An 18,392-nucleotide genomic window follows, 5' to 3' on the forward strand; every position below is an offset into this window, starting at 1 on the left:
CGGGGTACTGGTTAGTTCATAATGTTGATCCACCTATAGGGTTGCAGATCCCTTTAGTTCCTTGGCTACTTTCTCTAGCTCCTCCATTGGGAGCCCTGTGATCCATCCATTAGCTGACTGTGAGCATCCACTTCTGTGTTTGCTAGGCCCCGGCATAGTCTCACAAGAGACAGCTACATCTGGGTCCTTTCGATAAAATCTTGCTAGTGTATGCAATGGTGTCAGCGTTTGGATGCTGATTATGGGGTGGATCCCTGGATATGGCAGTCTCTACATGGTCCATCCTTTCATCTCAGCTCCAAACTTTGTCTCTGTAACTCCTTCCAAGGGTGTTTTGTTCCCACTTCTAAGGAGGGGCATAGTGTCCACACTTCAGTCTTCATTTTTCTTGAGTTTCATGTGTTTAGGAAATTGTATCTTATATCTTGTGTATCCTAGGTTTTGGGCTAATATCCACTTATCAGTGAGTACATATTGTGTGAGTTCCTTTGTGAATGTGTTACCTCACTCAGGATGATGCCCTCCAGGTCCATCCATTTGGCTAGGAATTTCATAAATTCATTCTTTTTAATAGCTGAGTAGTACTCCATTGTGTAGATGTACCACATTTTCTGTATCCATTCCTCTGTTGAGGGGCATCTGGGTTCTTTCCAGCTTCTGGCTATTATAAATAAGGCTGCTATGAACATAGTGGAGCATGTGTCCTTCTTACCAGTTGGGGCATCTTCTGGATATATGCCCAAGAGAGGTATTGCTGGATCCTCCGGTAGTACTATGTCCAATTTTCTGAGGAACCGCCAGACGGATTTCCAGAGTGGTTGTACAAGCCTGCAATCCCACCAACAATGGAGGAGTGTTCCTCTTTCTCCACATCCTCGCCAGCATCTGCTGTCACCTGAATTTTTGATCTTAGACATTCTGACTGGTGTGAGGTGGAATCTCAGGGTTGTTTTGATTTGCATTTCCCTGATGATTAAGGATGTTGAACATTTTTTCAGGTGCTTCTATGCCATTCGGTATTCCTCAGGTGAGAATTCTTTGTTCAGTTCTGAGCCCCATTTTTTAATGGGGTTATTTGATTTTCTGAAGTCCACCTTCTTGAGTTCTTTATATATGTTGGATATTAGTCCCCTATCTGATTTAGGATAGGTAAAGATCCTTTCCCAATCTGTTGGTGGTCTCTTTGTCTTATTGACAGTGTCTTTTGCCTTGCAGAAACTTTGGAGTTTCATTAGGTCCCATTTGTCAATTCTCGATCTTACAGCACAAGCCATTGCTGTTCTGTTCAGGAACTTTTCCCCTGTGCCCATATCTTCAAGGCTTTTCCCCACTTTCTCCTCTATAAGTTTCAGTGTCTCTGGTTTTATGTGAAGTTCTTTGATCCATTTAGATTTGACCTTAGTACAAAAAGATAAGTATGAATCGATTCGCATTCTTCTACATGATAACAACCAGTTGTGCCAGCACCAATTGTTGAAAATGCTGTCTTTCTTCCACTGGATGGTTTTAGCTCCCTTGTCCAAGATCAAGTGACCATAGGTGTGTGGGTTCATTTCTGGGTCTTCAATTCTATTCCATTGGTCTACTTGTCTGTCTCTATACCAGTACCATGCAGTTTTTACCACAATTGCTCTGTAGTAAAGCTTTAGGTCAGGCATGGTGATTCCACCAGAGGTTCTTTTATCCTTAAGAAGAGTTTTTGCTATCCTAGGTTTTTTGTTATTCCAGATGAATTTGCAAATTGCTCCTTCTAATTCGTTGAAGAATTGAGTTGGAATTTTGATGGGGATTGCATTGAATCTGTAGATTGCTTTTGGCAAGATAGCCATTTTTACAATGTTGATCCTGCCAATCCATGAGCATGGGAGATCTTTCCATCTTCTGAGATCTTCTTTAATTTCTTTCTTCAGAGACTTGAAGTTCTTATCATACAGATCTTTCACTTCCTTAGTTAGAGTCACGCCGAGATATTTTATATTATTTGTGACTATTGAGAAGGGTGTTGTTTCCCTAATTTCTTTCTCAGCCTGTTTATTCTTTGTGTACAGAAAGGCCATTGACTTGTTTGAGTTAATTTTATATCCAGCTACTTCACAGAAGCTGTTTATCAGGTTTAGGAGTTCTCTGGTTGAATTTTTAGGGTCACTTATATATACTATCATATCATCTGCAAAAAGTGATATTTTGACTTCCTCCTTTCCAATTTGTATCCCCTTGATCTCCTTTTGTTGTCGAATTGCTCTGGCTAATACTTCAAGTACTATGTTGAAAGGTAGGGAGAAAGTGGGCAGCCTTGTCTAGTCCCTGATTTTAATGGGATTGCTTCCAGCTTCTCTCCATTTACTTTGATGTTGGCTACTGGTTTGCTGTAGATTGCTTTTATCATGTTTAGGTATGGGCCTTGAATTCCTGATCTTTCCAGAACTTTTATCATGAATGGGTGTTGGATCTTGTCAAATGCTTTCTCAGCATCTAATGAGATGATCATGTGGTTTTTGTCTTTGAGTTTGTTTATATAATGGATTACATTGATGGACTCTTCTTTCTTTTACTCCCATTTCCTTCCAGGTTTGCGGTCCCCCTCGCACCCACGAATAACTGAATCCCGCGGGACGGGATATTCCTGCCCTAGCCCCCCACCCCCCACCCCCCTTAATTGCTGCCATTCCAGTTGCTGCCGGCTGTCATTCGGCTGTCACTCCTCTGCCTGTCTTCTTCAAGAGGGGGGGAAAGGAGGAGGGGACAGGTAGGGGGAAAGTCCCCAGCCAGCCCTGCCCCCACCCTCCCCCAGCCACCTCTACCAGAAGTCCCGACGGTGGTAAGAATCAGGGTCACAGTATTTTGTGACCACCACTCTGTTGGCGAACTTGCGACCGGTTAGACCCTGCAGGGCTTTCTGACAGTCAAACACAGAGGTGAACTCCACGAAGATCTTTCCACAGCCAGGCACCTCCACGCAGTCCACAGGGCGGGGAATTTCAATGGATTTGACCAACCCATACTTGCTGCACTCGTCTCGTACGTCCTCTACAATCTCCTCATACTCCTCATCGTCCAGCAGCTCCTCAGGCAGCACCATGTTCATGAGGCACAGGACCTCAGTTGGGTGACCGCCCATCTGCACCTGAGAGCTCATTAGGCCGGGCACTTGAAGGGTCACAGGTGTCTGATTGATGGTGCTCAGCGTGGCATTCTTGGCTCCCACACTCGCCCTCTGGACAAGCAGCTTCTTGTCCCCTAGCTGCATCCCATTCAGCCCCGCAATGGCCTGATCTGTGACGTTGATGTCCACATACTCACTGAAGGCATAGCCCTTGGAGAGCCCTGTGGCACTATCCTTAACCAAGTTGAAGGCCTTGAGAGGCCCAAAGGATGTCAGCAGCTCTTTTAACTGGTCATCATGTAGGTAATTGGGCAAACCCCCGATGAACAGCTTTTGGGCAGAATCTGGGACTACAGTGGATACAACTCCAGGCACATAAACAGAGGGGTTCTCTGACATGCCAGGCAATGGCTGATAGTCATGAGGCCTTCGATCTTCAATGACTGGCCCTGGAAGATGATGCCATCAAAGGCCATGGCCTGGGTCATCTCATCCACTGACCGGAACTCCAAAAAGGCAAAATTCTTGTCTTGATTTATCTGCACAGCCAAGACTGGGTTGCCAGGGGCCTGAGTCACCCCCCCCCCCAAGCACATCTGGGCGTTGAAGAAGTCCATCATAGCCTCCTCAGTAATGCCAAAAGGGATGTTGCCCACATAGAGACGTCTGGCCTGTCTTGTCATCTGGCTCCCAACCACAGGCACTGGCGTTGGGGGTCACAGCCAGACCATCAGGAGTCATGGTCGGGAGAAGGGCAGTGGCTGGAATCTGACCCGCAGCTTCCATGGCCTTGTACTGCATTGAGGTGATGTGCTCAAAGCCAGGCGGTGGTACTTCCCAGTATTTATGCACCTTCTTCTTCTTCTCATGGCGGGGAGAACGAATCAATCCACCGTGCTCCTCTTTAGCGCCTCTGGTCAAAGGTTTGCTTCATCTCTCCTATCCCTGAGAGGCACTGCGCTGTTCCAGGTTGCGCCGCTCTCGGCTCCTGCTCCTGCGCTTTAGATCTCGCTTCAAGAGCGACTGTGACTACGCTTCCTGTGCTGATTCTCCTTGTCCCGTTCTTGTTTATTCTCATTGAGCTGCCGCTTGAACTCGAAGTCCGACATGCTTAGGCTGCCGCGTAGGGCCCTGTGCAGCTCTCGCCTCGCCTTACCACACGCATGCTCTGGCTACTTCCACCGCTGGCTTTGGCTACTTCCGGCCGCCATAGTTCCTATTCTAGTCTATTATATAGTACACCTCCCCCCTAGGCCATTGTAAATTCCTGTGTATGGGTGTAACTCAGCTATCTATAGTTCGAAGTATCTACTCTGGCTCCCCCTTTGACCTCAACCTTCCTTCTTCCTAGATAATAGGAAATTCCTGCATATGGGTGTAACATGCCTTGAGATTTCTAACTCTATGTAGTAAATAGTAATGCCTGATTTCTTTCACTATCTCTCTTACAATACTAGAGTCAAATCTGAATGTCACTGATATGCAACATTCTTACTGAATTCAAAGTCCATTGTTGGCTCAAGGACTTCCTAGGACTGGTGAGGAATCTAACTTAGCTATATGTCAAAAATCAATCCTTAGAGGCACTTATAATAAAGCAATAGTAAGGGAAAGAACACAGATCTGTTTAGCAACTAAAGCAAGGTCATTGAAGCATTTATTATAGAGGATGCCACGGTTCCAGGAGACTAAGTTTCCATGAGCTTTTCGCCTCTGGACCATGCCCAGGCTTTTAGGACTGTCAGGCGGGTCACTTCTGGAGTGGATGTAGCAGGTATATCCTTTGTTTTAGGATGAAATATACTGTAGATATCTGTTAAATCCATTTTTTTCATAACTTCTGTTAGTTTCACTGTGTCTCTATTTAATTTCTGTTTCCATTATCTGTCCATTGATGAGAGTGGGGTGTTGAAGTCTCCCACTATTATTGTGTGAGGTGTAATGTGTGCTTTGAGTTTTAGCAAAGTTTCTTTAATGAACGTGGATACCCTTGAGTTTGGAGCATAGATGGTCAGAAGAGTGTTCATCTTGTTAAATTTTACCATTGATGAGTGAGAAATGACCCTCCTTATCTTTTTTGATAACTTTTGGATGAAAGTCAATTTTATTCAACATTAAAATGGCTAGTCTAGCTTGTTTACGAGGACCATTTGTTGGAAAATTGTTTTCCAGCCCTTTACTCTAAGGTAGTGTCTGTCTTTTTGTTGAGGTGTGTTTCTTGTATGCAGCAAAATGTTGGTTACTGTTTACATAATCAGTCTGTTAGTCTATGTCTTTTTATTTGGAAATTGAGTCCATTGATATTAAGAGATATTAAGGAAAAGTCCTTCTTGCTTCCAGTTATCTTTGTTGTTTGAGTAGGAATTCTGTTCATGTGGCTCATCTTCTTTAAGTTTGTTGAAAGATTACTGTCTTACTTTTTCTTTAGCTTAGTTTCCCTCAGTGTGTTGAAGTTTTCTTTTTATCATCCTTTGAAGAGCTGGATTTGTGGAAAGATATTGTGTGAATTTGGTTTTGACATGGAATATCTTAGCTTCTCCATCTTTAGTAATTGAGAGTTTCACTGGGTATAGTAGCCTGGGCTGACATTTGTGTTCTCTTAGGGTCTGTATGACATCTGCCCAGAATCTTCTGGCTTTCATAGTCTCTGGTGAGAAGTCAGGTATAATTCTGATAGGTCTATACCCAGAAAAATTATCAATTACCATAGATGGAGAAACCAAAGTATTCTATGACAAAACCAAATTCACACAATATCATTCCACGAATCCACCCCTTCAAAGGATAATAAAGGGAAAACTCCAACGCAAGGATGGAAATTATGCCTTAGAAAAGGCAAGAAAGTAATCCATCAACAAACATAAAAGAAGACAGCCACAAGAATAGAACTCCAACTCTAACAACAAATATAACAGGAAGCAATAAGCACTTTTCCTTAATATCTCTTAGCCAGACTAACACGAGGATACAGGGATAGTCTCCTAATTAACAAAATCAGAAATGAGAAAGGAGACATAACAACAGAACCTGAGGAAATCCAAAATATCATCAGATCCTACTACGAAAGGACATACTCAACAAAACTGGAAAACCTGGACGAAATGGACAAATTTCTGGACAGATACCAGGTACCAAAGTTGAATCAGGATCAAGTTGACCATCTAAACAGTCCCATATCCCCTAAAGAAATAGAAGCAGTTATTAATAGTCTCCCAGCCAATAAAAGCCCAGGACCAGACGGGTTTAGTGCAGAGTTCTATCAGACCTTCAAAGAAGATCTAATCCCAGTTCTTCACAAACTATTCCACAAAATAGAAACAGAAGGTACTCTACCCAATTCATTCTTTGAAGGCACAATTACTCTGATACCTAAACCACATAAAAACCCAACAAAGAAAGAGCACTTCAGACCAATTTCCAATATGAATACTGATGCAAAAATACTCAATAAATTCCTTGCAAACTGAATCTAAGAACACATCAAAAGGATCATCCATCATGATCAAGTAGGCTTCATACCAGGAATGCAGGGATGGTTTAATATACGGAAATACATCAACATAACCTACTACATAAACAAACACAAGGACAAAAACCACATAATCACCTCGTTAGATGCTGAGAAAGCATTTGACAAAATCCAACACCCATTCATGATAAAAGTCTTGGAAAGACCAGAAATTCAAGGCCCATACCTAAACATAATAAAAGCAATATACAGCAAACCAGTAGCCAACATCAAAGTAAATGGAGAGAAACTTGAAGCAACCCCACTAAAATCAGGGACTAGACAAGGCTGCCCACTTTCTCCAAAACCTATTCTATATAGTACTTGAAATCTTAGCCTGAGTAATTAGACAACAAAAGGAGATCAAAGGAATATAAATTGGTAAGGAAGAAGTCAAAATATCACTATTTGCAGATGATAAGATAGTATATATAAGTGACCCTAAAAATTCCCCCAGAAAACTCTTAAACCTAACAAACATTTTTAGTACAGTAGCTGGATATAAAATTAACTAAAAGAAATCAGTAGCCTTTCTCTACACAAAGGATAAACAGGCTGAGAAAGAAATAACACCCGGCAAAATAGTCATAAATAACATAAAATACCTTGGTGCGACTCTAAGTAAGTGAAATATCTGTATCACAAGAATTTCAAGTCACACACTAGCAAGATTTTGTTGAAAGGACCCTGATATAGCTGTCTCTTGTGAGGCTAGGCCGGGGCCTAGCAAACACTGAAGTAGATGCTCACAGTCATCTATAGAATGGAACACAGGGTCCCCAATGGAGGAACTAGAGAAAGTACCCAAGGAGCTAAAGGGGTCTGCAACCCTATAGGTGGAACAACGATATGAGCTAACCAGTACACCCTCTCCCCCCACCCCCGGAGCTAGTGTCTCTAGCTGCATATGTATCTGAAGATGGCCTAGTTGGCCATCAGTGTAAAGAAAGGCCCATTGGTCTTGCAAACTTTATATGCCTCAGTACAGCGGAACGCCAGGGCCAAGAAGTGGGAGTGGGTGGATAGGGCAGTGTGGGGTTTGGGGGGATGGTATGGGGGACTTTTGGGATAGCATTGGAATTGCAAATGAAGAAAATACCTAATTAAGAGAAAAGAAAAGAAATAAATGCCATTATTTTTATTGTTTAATTAATTAATAATTTTCCAATCCTTTTTGTTTAAAGCAGGCCTCAATATACATTTTCTTAAGGGACAAAATGAGAAATATTTTGGATTTTGTGAAGCTTTAAGCTGACTCTGGGAAGGAGCCAAGCCATCGTAGTAGGAAAATAAACTAGTGTGGCTGCCTTCAAGGAAACTTTATTTATAAGATGACATGCTGGCCCACAGAGACTTGCTGAAATATCTATGGCCAAAATGGTGTGATAATCAGGACTTGTTTCAACATCATGTTGGAAGTGGAGAAATGCACCGGGATAAAACTCAAACAGGAGCATCTTGGCAGTTCCGTAAGACTGGTTGTACCTAGGGCTCAAGCTCTGCTTGTGTTTCTGTACGTGCTTGAAACCTTCCATTAGAAATAGGCTTTTCTAGTGTCAGAAATATAATTCATTATCAACACAGCTCATAGTGCCATCCATAGAACTCGTCTCCCAACGTAGAGACCTCTGCTGAGTAGGAAAAGTGGAATTCCCACCAAAGCCTAAGCCACCAGTCCACCTGTTAGGTGCTCTACCTCAGTCACTCTTGAGAATGAAATGGCATAGGCTTCATGTGATTTCGTGGTGACTGCCAAGTTGTCAGCCTAGGGAAATACCACATAGATGCATTGAAATCTTTCCATTTTTACTGCCTTCCTACCCAATCCTTTCCCATTTCACTCTGTGGCCATTATATTTTATTTCTAAGTCATGTTCTGACTTTATATCACTTGGCTGGCCTTTTAGCCCAGGCTAGCCTTGAACTCATGGTAATCCTACTTCATCCTCCAAGAATGCTTACACTAGCATGCATGGTTCCATTTGAGTATATTTCAAATCTCTTAGTGTTCCATACAAGCCAAGCTAACTAACTAGATAATAGCTACGGTAAGTTCTATGGAAAGAGGACAGAGAGAGAACATAGTTCTAGAAATAACTAGCAACAATTCTCTTCTGAAGTCCTTTAAAGTATCACATGATGCAAGACTTTCTGCACTCGTCTTCCAGGAGAGGAGATAGGGAGGAGAAGCAATATGGCTGCATTCCCAGGGCTTATAAATCTGGTCTTAACATTGGGATCTCAGCCATCAGGTCCTATTTCTTTGCAAAGTATAAAAGGTAGAAATAGAATGACATGACTCAGAGTTCTCCTGGGAAGTTGCATGAACAAAAAGGAAAAAGGGGGAAAAGATACACTGAGATACAAGTTAGTAGAAACTATGGATAAAGAATTAGGGAACCTGAACAACTGGAGAGAGGACTATCCCAAAAGCTGTTGCCTGTGTGTGGGATATGTTTTTCTAGCTGGGCTCCCTTGTCTGGCCTCATTGGGAGAGTATGTGTGTCACAGAGGCTTGAAGTGCCAGGGTAGAGGAACAACCAGGGAGTCCCCACCTCCTCAGACAGGAAGGGCAGGAGGAGGGGGAAGAATTGTGGGAAGGGGTGACTGGGAGGGGGCGGGGCAGTAAATGGGATGTACAGTGTGCATAAGTAATAGTAACAACAACAAAGAATTAGGTAACCAAAAGCAGAGGAAAAAAAAAAGATGGAGAATCCAGCAGCTGCAGCTTTGATTTCTTCCTCAGCAAAACCAAATTTTTGTTCAGTTTCTCTTTTTGTGGGGTTTTTACCTCTGGGGAAATAAACATGCTGCTCATTTCCAAAAAGAAAGAAAGAAAGAAAGAAAGAAAGAAAGAAAGAAAGAAAGAAAGAAAGAAAGAAAGAAAGAAAGAAAGAAAGAAAGGAAGGAAGAAAGAAAGAAAGACAGAAAGAGAGAGAGAAAGAAAGAAAGAAAGAAAGAAAGAAAGAAAGAAAGAAAGAAAGAAAGAAAGAAAGAAAGAAAGAAAGAAAGAAAGAAGGAAAGAAAGAAAGAAAGAAAGAAAGAGAGAAAGATCTTCAAGTCTCTGAAGAAATAAATTGAAGATCTCAGAAGTTGGAAAGATCTCCCATGCTCATGGATTGGCAGGATCAATATAGTAAAATTGGTTATCTTGCAACAAGCAATCTACAGATTCCATGCAATCCCCATCAAAATTCCAGCTCAATTCTTCACAGAGAATTAGAAAGGGCAATTTGCAAATTCATCTGGAATAACAAAAACCTAGGATAGGAAAAACTGTTCTCAACAATAAAAGAACCTCTGGGGGAATGACCATGTCTGAACTCTAGCTGTACTCCAGAGCAATTGTGATAAAAACTGAATGGTAAAGGTACAGTGACAGACAGGTAGATCAATGGAATAGAATTGAAGACCTAGAAATGAACCCACACGCCTATGGTCACTTGATCTTTGACAAAGGAGCTAAAACCATCCAGTGGAAGAAAGACAGCATTTTCAACAATGGTGCTGGCACAACTGGAGTTTATCATGTAGAAAAATGCAAATTGATCCATTCTCATCTACTTGTACAAAGCTCACGTCTAAATGGATCAAAGAACTCCACATAAAACCAGAGACACTGAAACTTATAAAGGAGAAAGTGGTGGAAAGCCTCAAAGATATGTGCACAGGGGAAATATTTCTGAACAGAACATCAATGGCTTGTGCTGTAAGATAAAGACTTGACAAATGGAACCTCATAAAATTGCAAAGCTTCATAAAAAGGCAAAGGACACTGTCAAGAAGACCAAAAGGCAACCAACAGATTGGGAAAAGATCTTTACTAATCCTAAATCTGATAATGAGGTAATATCAAATATATATAAAGAACTCAAGAAGATGGACTCCAGAAAACTAAATAACTCTATTAAAAAAATTAAGTACAAAACTAAGAAAAGAATTCTCAACTGAGGAATACCCAATGGCTGAAAAGCACCTGAAAAAATGTTCAACATCCTTAATGTAGGGAAATGCAAATCAAAACAACCCTGAGATTCCATCTCACCCCAGTCAGAATGGCTAAGATCAAAAACTCAGGTGACAGCAGATGCTGGCAAGGATGTGGAGATAGAGGAAAACACCTCAATTGCTGGTGGGACTGCAAGCTGGTACAACCACTCTGGAAATTAGTTTGGCGGTTTCTTACAAAATTGGACATAGTTCTACCAGAAGATCCAGCAATACCACTCCTGGGCAAATACCCAGAAGATGCTCCAACGTGTAAGAAGGACACATGCTCTACTATGTTAATAGCAGCCTTATTTATAATAGCCAGGAGCTTGAAAGAACCCAGATGTCCCTCAACAGAGGAATTGATACAGAAAATGTGGTACATGTACACAATGGAGTACTACTCAGCTATTAAAAAGAATGAATTTATGAAATTCTTAGACAAGTGAATGGATCTGGAGGATATAATCTTGAGTGTGGTAACCCAATCACAAAAGAACACACATGATATTCACTCACTGAGAAGTGGATATTATTGCAGAAGCTCTGAATCCTTTTTTAGAAGAGGGAACAAAATATGCATGGAAGGAGTTACAGAGACAAAGTTCCAAGCAGAGCCTGAAGGAATAACCATCCAGAGAGTGCCCCACTTGGGGATCCATCCCATAAACAACTACCAAACCCGGACACTAACCCGATACCAACAAGGTCCTGCTGACAGAGCCTGATGTAGCTGTCTCCTGTGAGGTTTTGCCAGTGCCTGGCAAATACAGAAGTGGATGCTGAAAGCCATCCATTGGACAGAACACATGGTTCCCAATGAAAGAGCTAGAGAAAGTACCCAGGGAGCTATAGGGGTCTGAAGCCCCATAGGAGGAACATTAATATGAACTAACCAGTACCCCCAGAGCTTCTTGGAAGTATACCACCATTCAAAGGAAACACATGGTGGAACTTGTGACTTTAGCTGTATATGTAGCAGAGGATGGCGTAATAGGTCATCAATGGGAGGGGAGGCTCTTGGTCCTGTGAAGGCTCTATCCTCCAGTACAGGTGAATACAAGGACGATGAATGGGAGAGGGTGAGTTGGGGAGTAGGGAGAGAGAAAGGGAATAGGGGACTTTCAGAGGGGAAACTAGGAAATGGGATAACATTTAAAATGTAAATAAAGAAAATATCTAATAAAAATTTTAAAAAGAGATATTAAGGAAAAGTGATATTTGCTTCCTGTATTTTTGTTGTTACAAGTGGAATTATATTTACGTGGCTTTCTTTCTGCTTTGTTAAAAGAATACTTTCTTACTATTTCTAGGGTGTAGTTTCCCACCTTGTATTTGAGTTTTCCCTTTCTTATCCTTTGAAGGAATGGATCTGTGGAAAGATATTGTGTAAATTTGGTTTTGTCATGGAATATCTTGGTTTCTCCATCTATTGTAATTGATAGTTTTGCTGCATATAGTAGCCTGGCCTGACATTTGTGTTCTCTTATGGTCTGTATAACATCTGTCCAGTATCTTCTGGCTTTCATAGTCTCTGGCAAGAAGTCTGGTGTAATTCTGATAGGTCTGCCTTTACACTGACCTTTATCACTTACTGCTTTTAATATTCTTTCTTTGCTTTGTGCATTTGCTATTTTGATTATTATGTGACAGGGGGAATTTCTTTTCTTGTACAATTTATTTGGGGTTCTCTAGGCTTCTTGTATGTTCATGGGCATCTCTTTCTTTAGATTAGATAAGGTTTCTTCTATAACTTTGTTGAAGATATTTACTGGCCCTTTAAATTGGGAATCTTCACTCTCTTCTATACCTATTATCCTTAGGTTTGGTCTTTTCATTTTGTCCTGGATTTCCTGGACGTTTGGGGTTAGGAGCTTTTTGCATTTTGCATTTTCTTCTACTGTTTTGTTAATGTTTCTATGGTATCATCTGCACCTGAGATTCTTTCTACTATCTCTTGTATTCTGTTGTTGATGCTCACATCTACTACTTCTGACCTATTTCCTAGGCTTTCTATCTCCAAAGTTGTCTCCCTTTGTGATTTCTTTATTGTTTCTATATCCATTTTTAGATCCGGCATTTTTTTTTCAATTCCCTTACCTGTTTGGTTGTGTTTTCCTGTAATTCTTTAAGGGATTTTTCTGTTTCCAATTTAAGGGCTTCTACCTGCTTACCTATGTTCTCCTGTATTTCTTTAAGGGAGTTATTTATGTTCTTCTTAAGATCCTCTATCAGCATCATGAGATGAGATTTTAAATCCAAATCTTGCTTTTCCAGTGTGTTGGGGTTTACAGGACTTGCTATTGTAGGAGAGCTGGGTTCTGGTGATGCTATGTAGCCTTGGTTTCTGTTGATAAGTTTCTTGTGCTTGCCTTTCTCCATATGGTTATCTCTGGTGTTAACTGGTTTTGCTATCTCCGGCTGGAGCTTGTCCCTCCTGTGGGTCTGCAAATCTGTGTCAGCACTCCTGGGGACCAACTCTCCCCTGGCAGGACCCATGCACAGAGGGTTGCCGAACTGCCCCAACTCCTGGGTGCAGATGGAGGTGGGAAAGACCCTGACCCAGCTGCTCCTGTACCCTGTGGGCTCCTTACTGGTCCCACCTTAGATAGTCACCAGAAAGGAAATGGCCACCTCACCTCTGAGCCCAGGAGTTAGAACACTCCCTGCAAATCAGCTCTCCCTTGGCAGAACATGTGAGAGGAGAGAGAGAGGGAGAGCTTAACAATTTCCATCATATTTAGTATATATCATTTTAATTGCTTAATGATGACTATCTATATATACATAATTTTCATTTTTGCTTCTTTCCTTGCATTTGTTTTGTAATCCTCTAGAGTTGCCAAATGCCTATGTCTAAACCCAGAAATTTTAAAAATGAGACAGAAAATTAGAAATTGGAGGTACTCCTAAGTAACAAAGATGATATTCTATTTGAAAACAGCAAGCTGCCATGAAATTATTTGTTGCAATCTGTTAATCTGTATAGTTTAATATTTTGATTCTTTCTTATAGTGTCTTAGTCTTAGTTTTATTATTATTATTGTTGTTATCTAATTTTTTTATACTCCAGAATTTATCCCTCTCCCAGTCTACCCTCTGAGTGTTCCACATCCCATACCTCCTCCTTGTCCCCCATCGCCAAGTGGGAGATGATGCCACCTCTACTACAACAGGCATCTCCACTCCCGGAAGCCTCAAGTCTCTTGAGGGTTAGGAGCATCTTCTCTGACTGAGTCCAGACTTGGGAATCCTCTGCTGTATATGTGTTTGGGGCCTCATATCAGATAGTGTATACTGCCTGGTTGGTGGCTCAGTGTCTGAGAGATCTCTAGGGTCCAGACTTGAGACTACTGGTCTTCCTATAGAGTTGCCCTCTTCAGTTCCTTCCAGCTTTTCCCTAGTTCAACCACCAGGATTATCTGCTTCTTTCTATTGTTTGGGAGTAAATATCTGCATCTGACTCTTTCATGTTGGATCTTTCAAAGGACAGTTATGATAGGCCCATTTTTATGAGCACATCATAGCATGGGTAATAATATCAGGCCTTGTGGCCTCCCTTGGACTGGATCCCAATTTGACCCTGTCACTAGACATCCTTTTCCTCAGGCTTTTCTTCATTTTTGTCACTGCAGTTGTTTCAGACAGGAATTATTCTAGATCAAATTTTTTGACTGTGGGATGACATGCCTATCCCTCCACTTGATGCCCTGTCTTTCTACTGGAAGTGGGATCAACAAGTTCCCTTTCCCACACAGTAGAGCATTCTATCTAAGATCAAACTCTTTGTGTCCTGAAAGTGGATATTTAAAAAAGTATAGAATACCCAGGATACAATAAACAGAACTCAAGAAGGCTAACAAGCTGAAGGGCCCAAGTGAGGATCCCTCAATCCCACTTTGGAGAGAGAAGAAAGCAATCATAGGATGGGGTAGGGACCTGTTTGAGCAAGGGGACTGGGAGGGGAAGAGGTGAACATGATTAGGTATTGGGTGTGGGGAACTGGACTGAAGCTGTGAGGGCTAGCAAAAAGAATGGAAACAGGCCAACTTGAGAGTTGGAAGTTGGGGGAGACCTCCAGAATGTACCAGAAACCTGAGAGGTGAGAGACTCTCAGGACTCAAAGGGGGAGATCTTAGATTATTCTTAGTTTTTACTGACTATACTGAACACAATGAATTGACCCATTGTATATGATTTATCTGAAAACAATTTCTCCCAAATAGGAAAGAGATATCTGTTAAATTACTAAAAGCATATAGAACATCAAGTAGACACATACTAATTAAAGATTACATGTACAGAGAAATAAAAATACTAAAAGATATGAGTAAAAATGACAAAGTCACATATAAAGACTGACCCATTAGAACAACACCTGATTTTTAAATGGATATTCTTAAATACAGATGGGCCTGGACTGATGTTGTCTCTGTTGTCAAAGAACGCAGACACCAGAGTAGACTACAATAAGAAGCAAAAGTATCATTCATATCAACAAAAGAGGAGAAACATTACACAGTATAATCAACATTAAACCATTTCTTTTTACCAATCTAGGTCTACAAAAGGGAAACATCAGTCTGAAGACAAGGTACATTCTCAAGAGGATAGATATGATAAATAACCCTGTACTCATTCATCATAGGAGAGGGAAAAGTATATGGCAAAAACAAAATAACAGACCCATACATACTGCTCTTTATAACAGTAAGCATTAATAGTCTCACTTACACAAATAAAAATATACAGACTGACAGTTTAAATAAGAAAACGGGCTCCATTATTCTCCAGCATCCAAGAAACAAACTTGTTTTAGAGACACTTGCATTCAATTGTTTAGGATGCAGTTGCAATTGTTGCTTTGTGTAAGTTTCAGACCCAATTTAGTTTTTCATGTTGGTTGGTATTGTTTTGTTCACTCAGAGTTTTGGCAGTCAAGTTGGTGAGGCTTTATGGTTAAGGCTAAAGGAACATGGCAGAAGACTGGGAGGAATGGGGGTTACAAAAATATCACTTTTGTAATATTGTTTCTCCTAGCCATATCAAAAATGTTTGAAATTATATCAGGTTGAAAAATGAGAGAAACAAAATAGTATTTTAGGACAGTCTTTGTTTACTATCTTTATCTTACTTATTAATGGGCACATGAGAATCATTTTATTATCTAATATCTTCACCAATTTCTTTAAGATTTTTTTAATCATGTAAGTCTTTCACTTCTTGGTTAGAGATATGCTGAAGATATTGTATGATTTTTAAGGTCATTGTGAATGGTGGTATTTCCCTGATTTACTTCTCAGTAAATTTGTAATTTTTACACAATATGAATATTCATTATTTGTGTTAATTTTATATGCTACCACTTGTTGAGGTTACAAGCCATATGAGTTTTCTCATGGAAGTTTTAGGCTCACTTATGTGTACTAATCTTCAATAAAAGATACTTTGACTTCCTCATTTCCAATTTGTATCCCCTTGGTCTCCTTTGGTTGCAATATTGTGCCTGGTAGTTTACAAGTCCTGTATGAAACAATAGTCTCTTGAGTATGGTCAAAGATGAACACAGTCAACTGTTCTTTCCAAAATAGTTCACAGGATACTAGATGATGGGCAGCAGATACTGTAAGGAAATGCTGGGTGATTCAATGATAATTATCCTTGTAGAAACAGGACAGTAACTGGTTAACACATTCTTTACTTAACTCAGTGCAGTATGACATTTAACAGGTAAACACTTTTTTATTAATAGAAATTTCAACTCTTTACATTTCAGACTATAGTTGAACAATAGGAAGGATTCCTCTCAACAGAATTGAAATCATGGTTGGTGCATAAATCTAATCACATTTATAGACCTAGTGAGGCCATGGTTCTAAAAATTTATCACACTTCTGTCTTAGTTAGGGTTTTACTGCTGTGAATAGACACCATGACCAAGGCAAGTCTTAATAAAACAACATTTAATTGGAGCTGGCTTACAGATTCAGAGGTTCAGTCCATTATCATCAAGGTGAGTGCATGGCAGTATCCAGGCAGGCATGGCACAGGTAGAGCTGAGAGTTCTAGTCTTCATCCAAAGGCTGCTAGTAGAAGACTGACTTCCAGGCAAATAGGGTGAGGATCTTATGCCCACACCCACAGTGACACACCCATTCCAACCAGGTCACACCTATTCCAACAAGGTCACACCTCCAGATGGTGCCACTCCCTGATCCAAGGATATATAAACCATCACAACTTATTTTCTAGATCAGCTCAATTCTTTAGAGCAACATTCTAAATATTATTCTTATACCCACAAATAAGTGAAGCCTTCAACCCTCACCAAAGCAGCCTCTTTGTACAGGAAATGGAGACCATCATAGAACACCAAAACTGGACACAATGAAGAGATCAGTAGATTGTGGAAAACCCAGCACCAACAAATACATGTACATCATAGCAAGTGTCTATACCTCAGGGAACATTGCAGAAGTGGGGTTATAAAGACTAAGAGCCTGTCTACCTGAAAGGCTGTTTTGAAATCTCAGAAAAATGGATGCAAAACCATAATGATGGCAATATCAATGCAATGTTAATGCAGTGCTCATAATTAACATGCCAAAAATTATAGGCAACTAAAGATGACAGGCAGAACATTAGCCTTTTCTACAAGTAATACTCTAATGGATTGTCCAATACAAACTGTTCACCTTGAAAACCATAAACACAAAAAGGTGGGTTCTAGTTGTATTCATTTTTTTAAAGCTACAAACAAAGATATACACACACATATAAAAATCTTGAAACAATGAGTTTGAGAGTGGGATGCGTGCAATGAACCGAAGGGAGGAAAGGGAGCTCACACTGCTAGAATTCAATTTTCAATAACAATTTAATATATTAGTAAGAATAAAAACATTTAGAATCTATGTTAAAGGGAGTTTAGGCAGGTCATAGATATCAAATGGTAGTTATGAATTTCTTTACTGGGGGTTTTCTCTACAATTTCTGTATCACAAATTTGAATTGTAGACTCCCTTTTAGGAAGACAAAGTGTGAACAAAGAATGCTTGAAATTGAGATAAACTTCTCAGTTTATGAAGAGAGATACTACAACAAATATATGGTATAGCTATGTGGGTTTCTGAGTATACATGATGCATGTGCAAATGTGTATGATCTCTGTGTTGTTCACTACTGAACAACATGCCATGAATATCTGTTAATTCTGACCTGCAAATCCCATCTCCAGGTAAGAAGCTTCTAGTTTAGATAATAACCAGCTTTGTTTGATTACTAATTTAAGTTTAGATGACCCTAAGTCCTGTCAAAAAAACATGTATTTCAATGGCTTTAGACACCAATCGCTTTAGACACTGTCTTATCATTTCAGGACATTTAGTATTTATTTATTTATTTATTTATTTATTTATTTATTTATTTATTTATTTATTTATTTATTTATTTTTACACTCCAGATTTTACTCCCCTCCTGGTCCAGACTCCAACTGTTCCACTTCCCATACCTCCTCCCCAAACCCTGTCTCTACAAGGATGTCCCCACCGACCTCAACCCCCCATCCCATCAGACCTCTACACTTCCTGGGATCTCCAGTCACTTGAGGTTTAGGTTCATCTTCTCTGGTTGAACCCAGACCCAGCAGTCCTCTGCTGTATATGTGTGCAGGGCTGCGAGGCATCGGGCTATATACAGACAGTTTGGTCTCTAGTCGAGCTGAGATGTTGAACCCTGGGACCTGGTGTCAAAGCTGTGCTCCCCCTACAGGAACACCTGATTCATGCTTT

The 18,392-nt window shown here is 40.5% G+C and overlaps 1 pseudogene; it reads right to left on the reverse strand.

The window, feature by feature from the left end:
* On the reverse strand, positions 2,621 to 4,312 carry Gm5846 (predicted gene 5846; annotated as a pseudogene).

The sequence above is a fragment of the Mus musculus genome, chromosome 3 (genome assembly GCF_000001635.26).
Source record: "Mus musculus strain C57BL/6J chromosome 3, GRCm38.p6 C57BL/6J".
Classification (NCBI taxonomy): domain Eukaryota; kingdom Metazoa; phylum Chordata; class Mammalia; order Rodentia; family Muridae; genus Mus; species Mus musculus.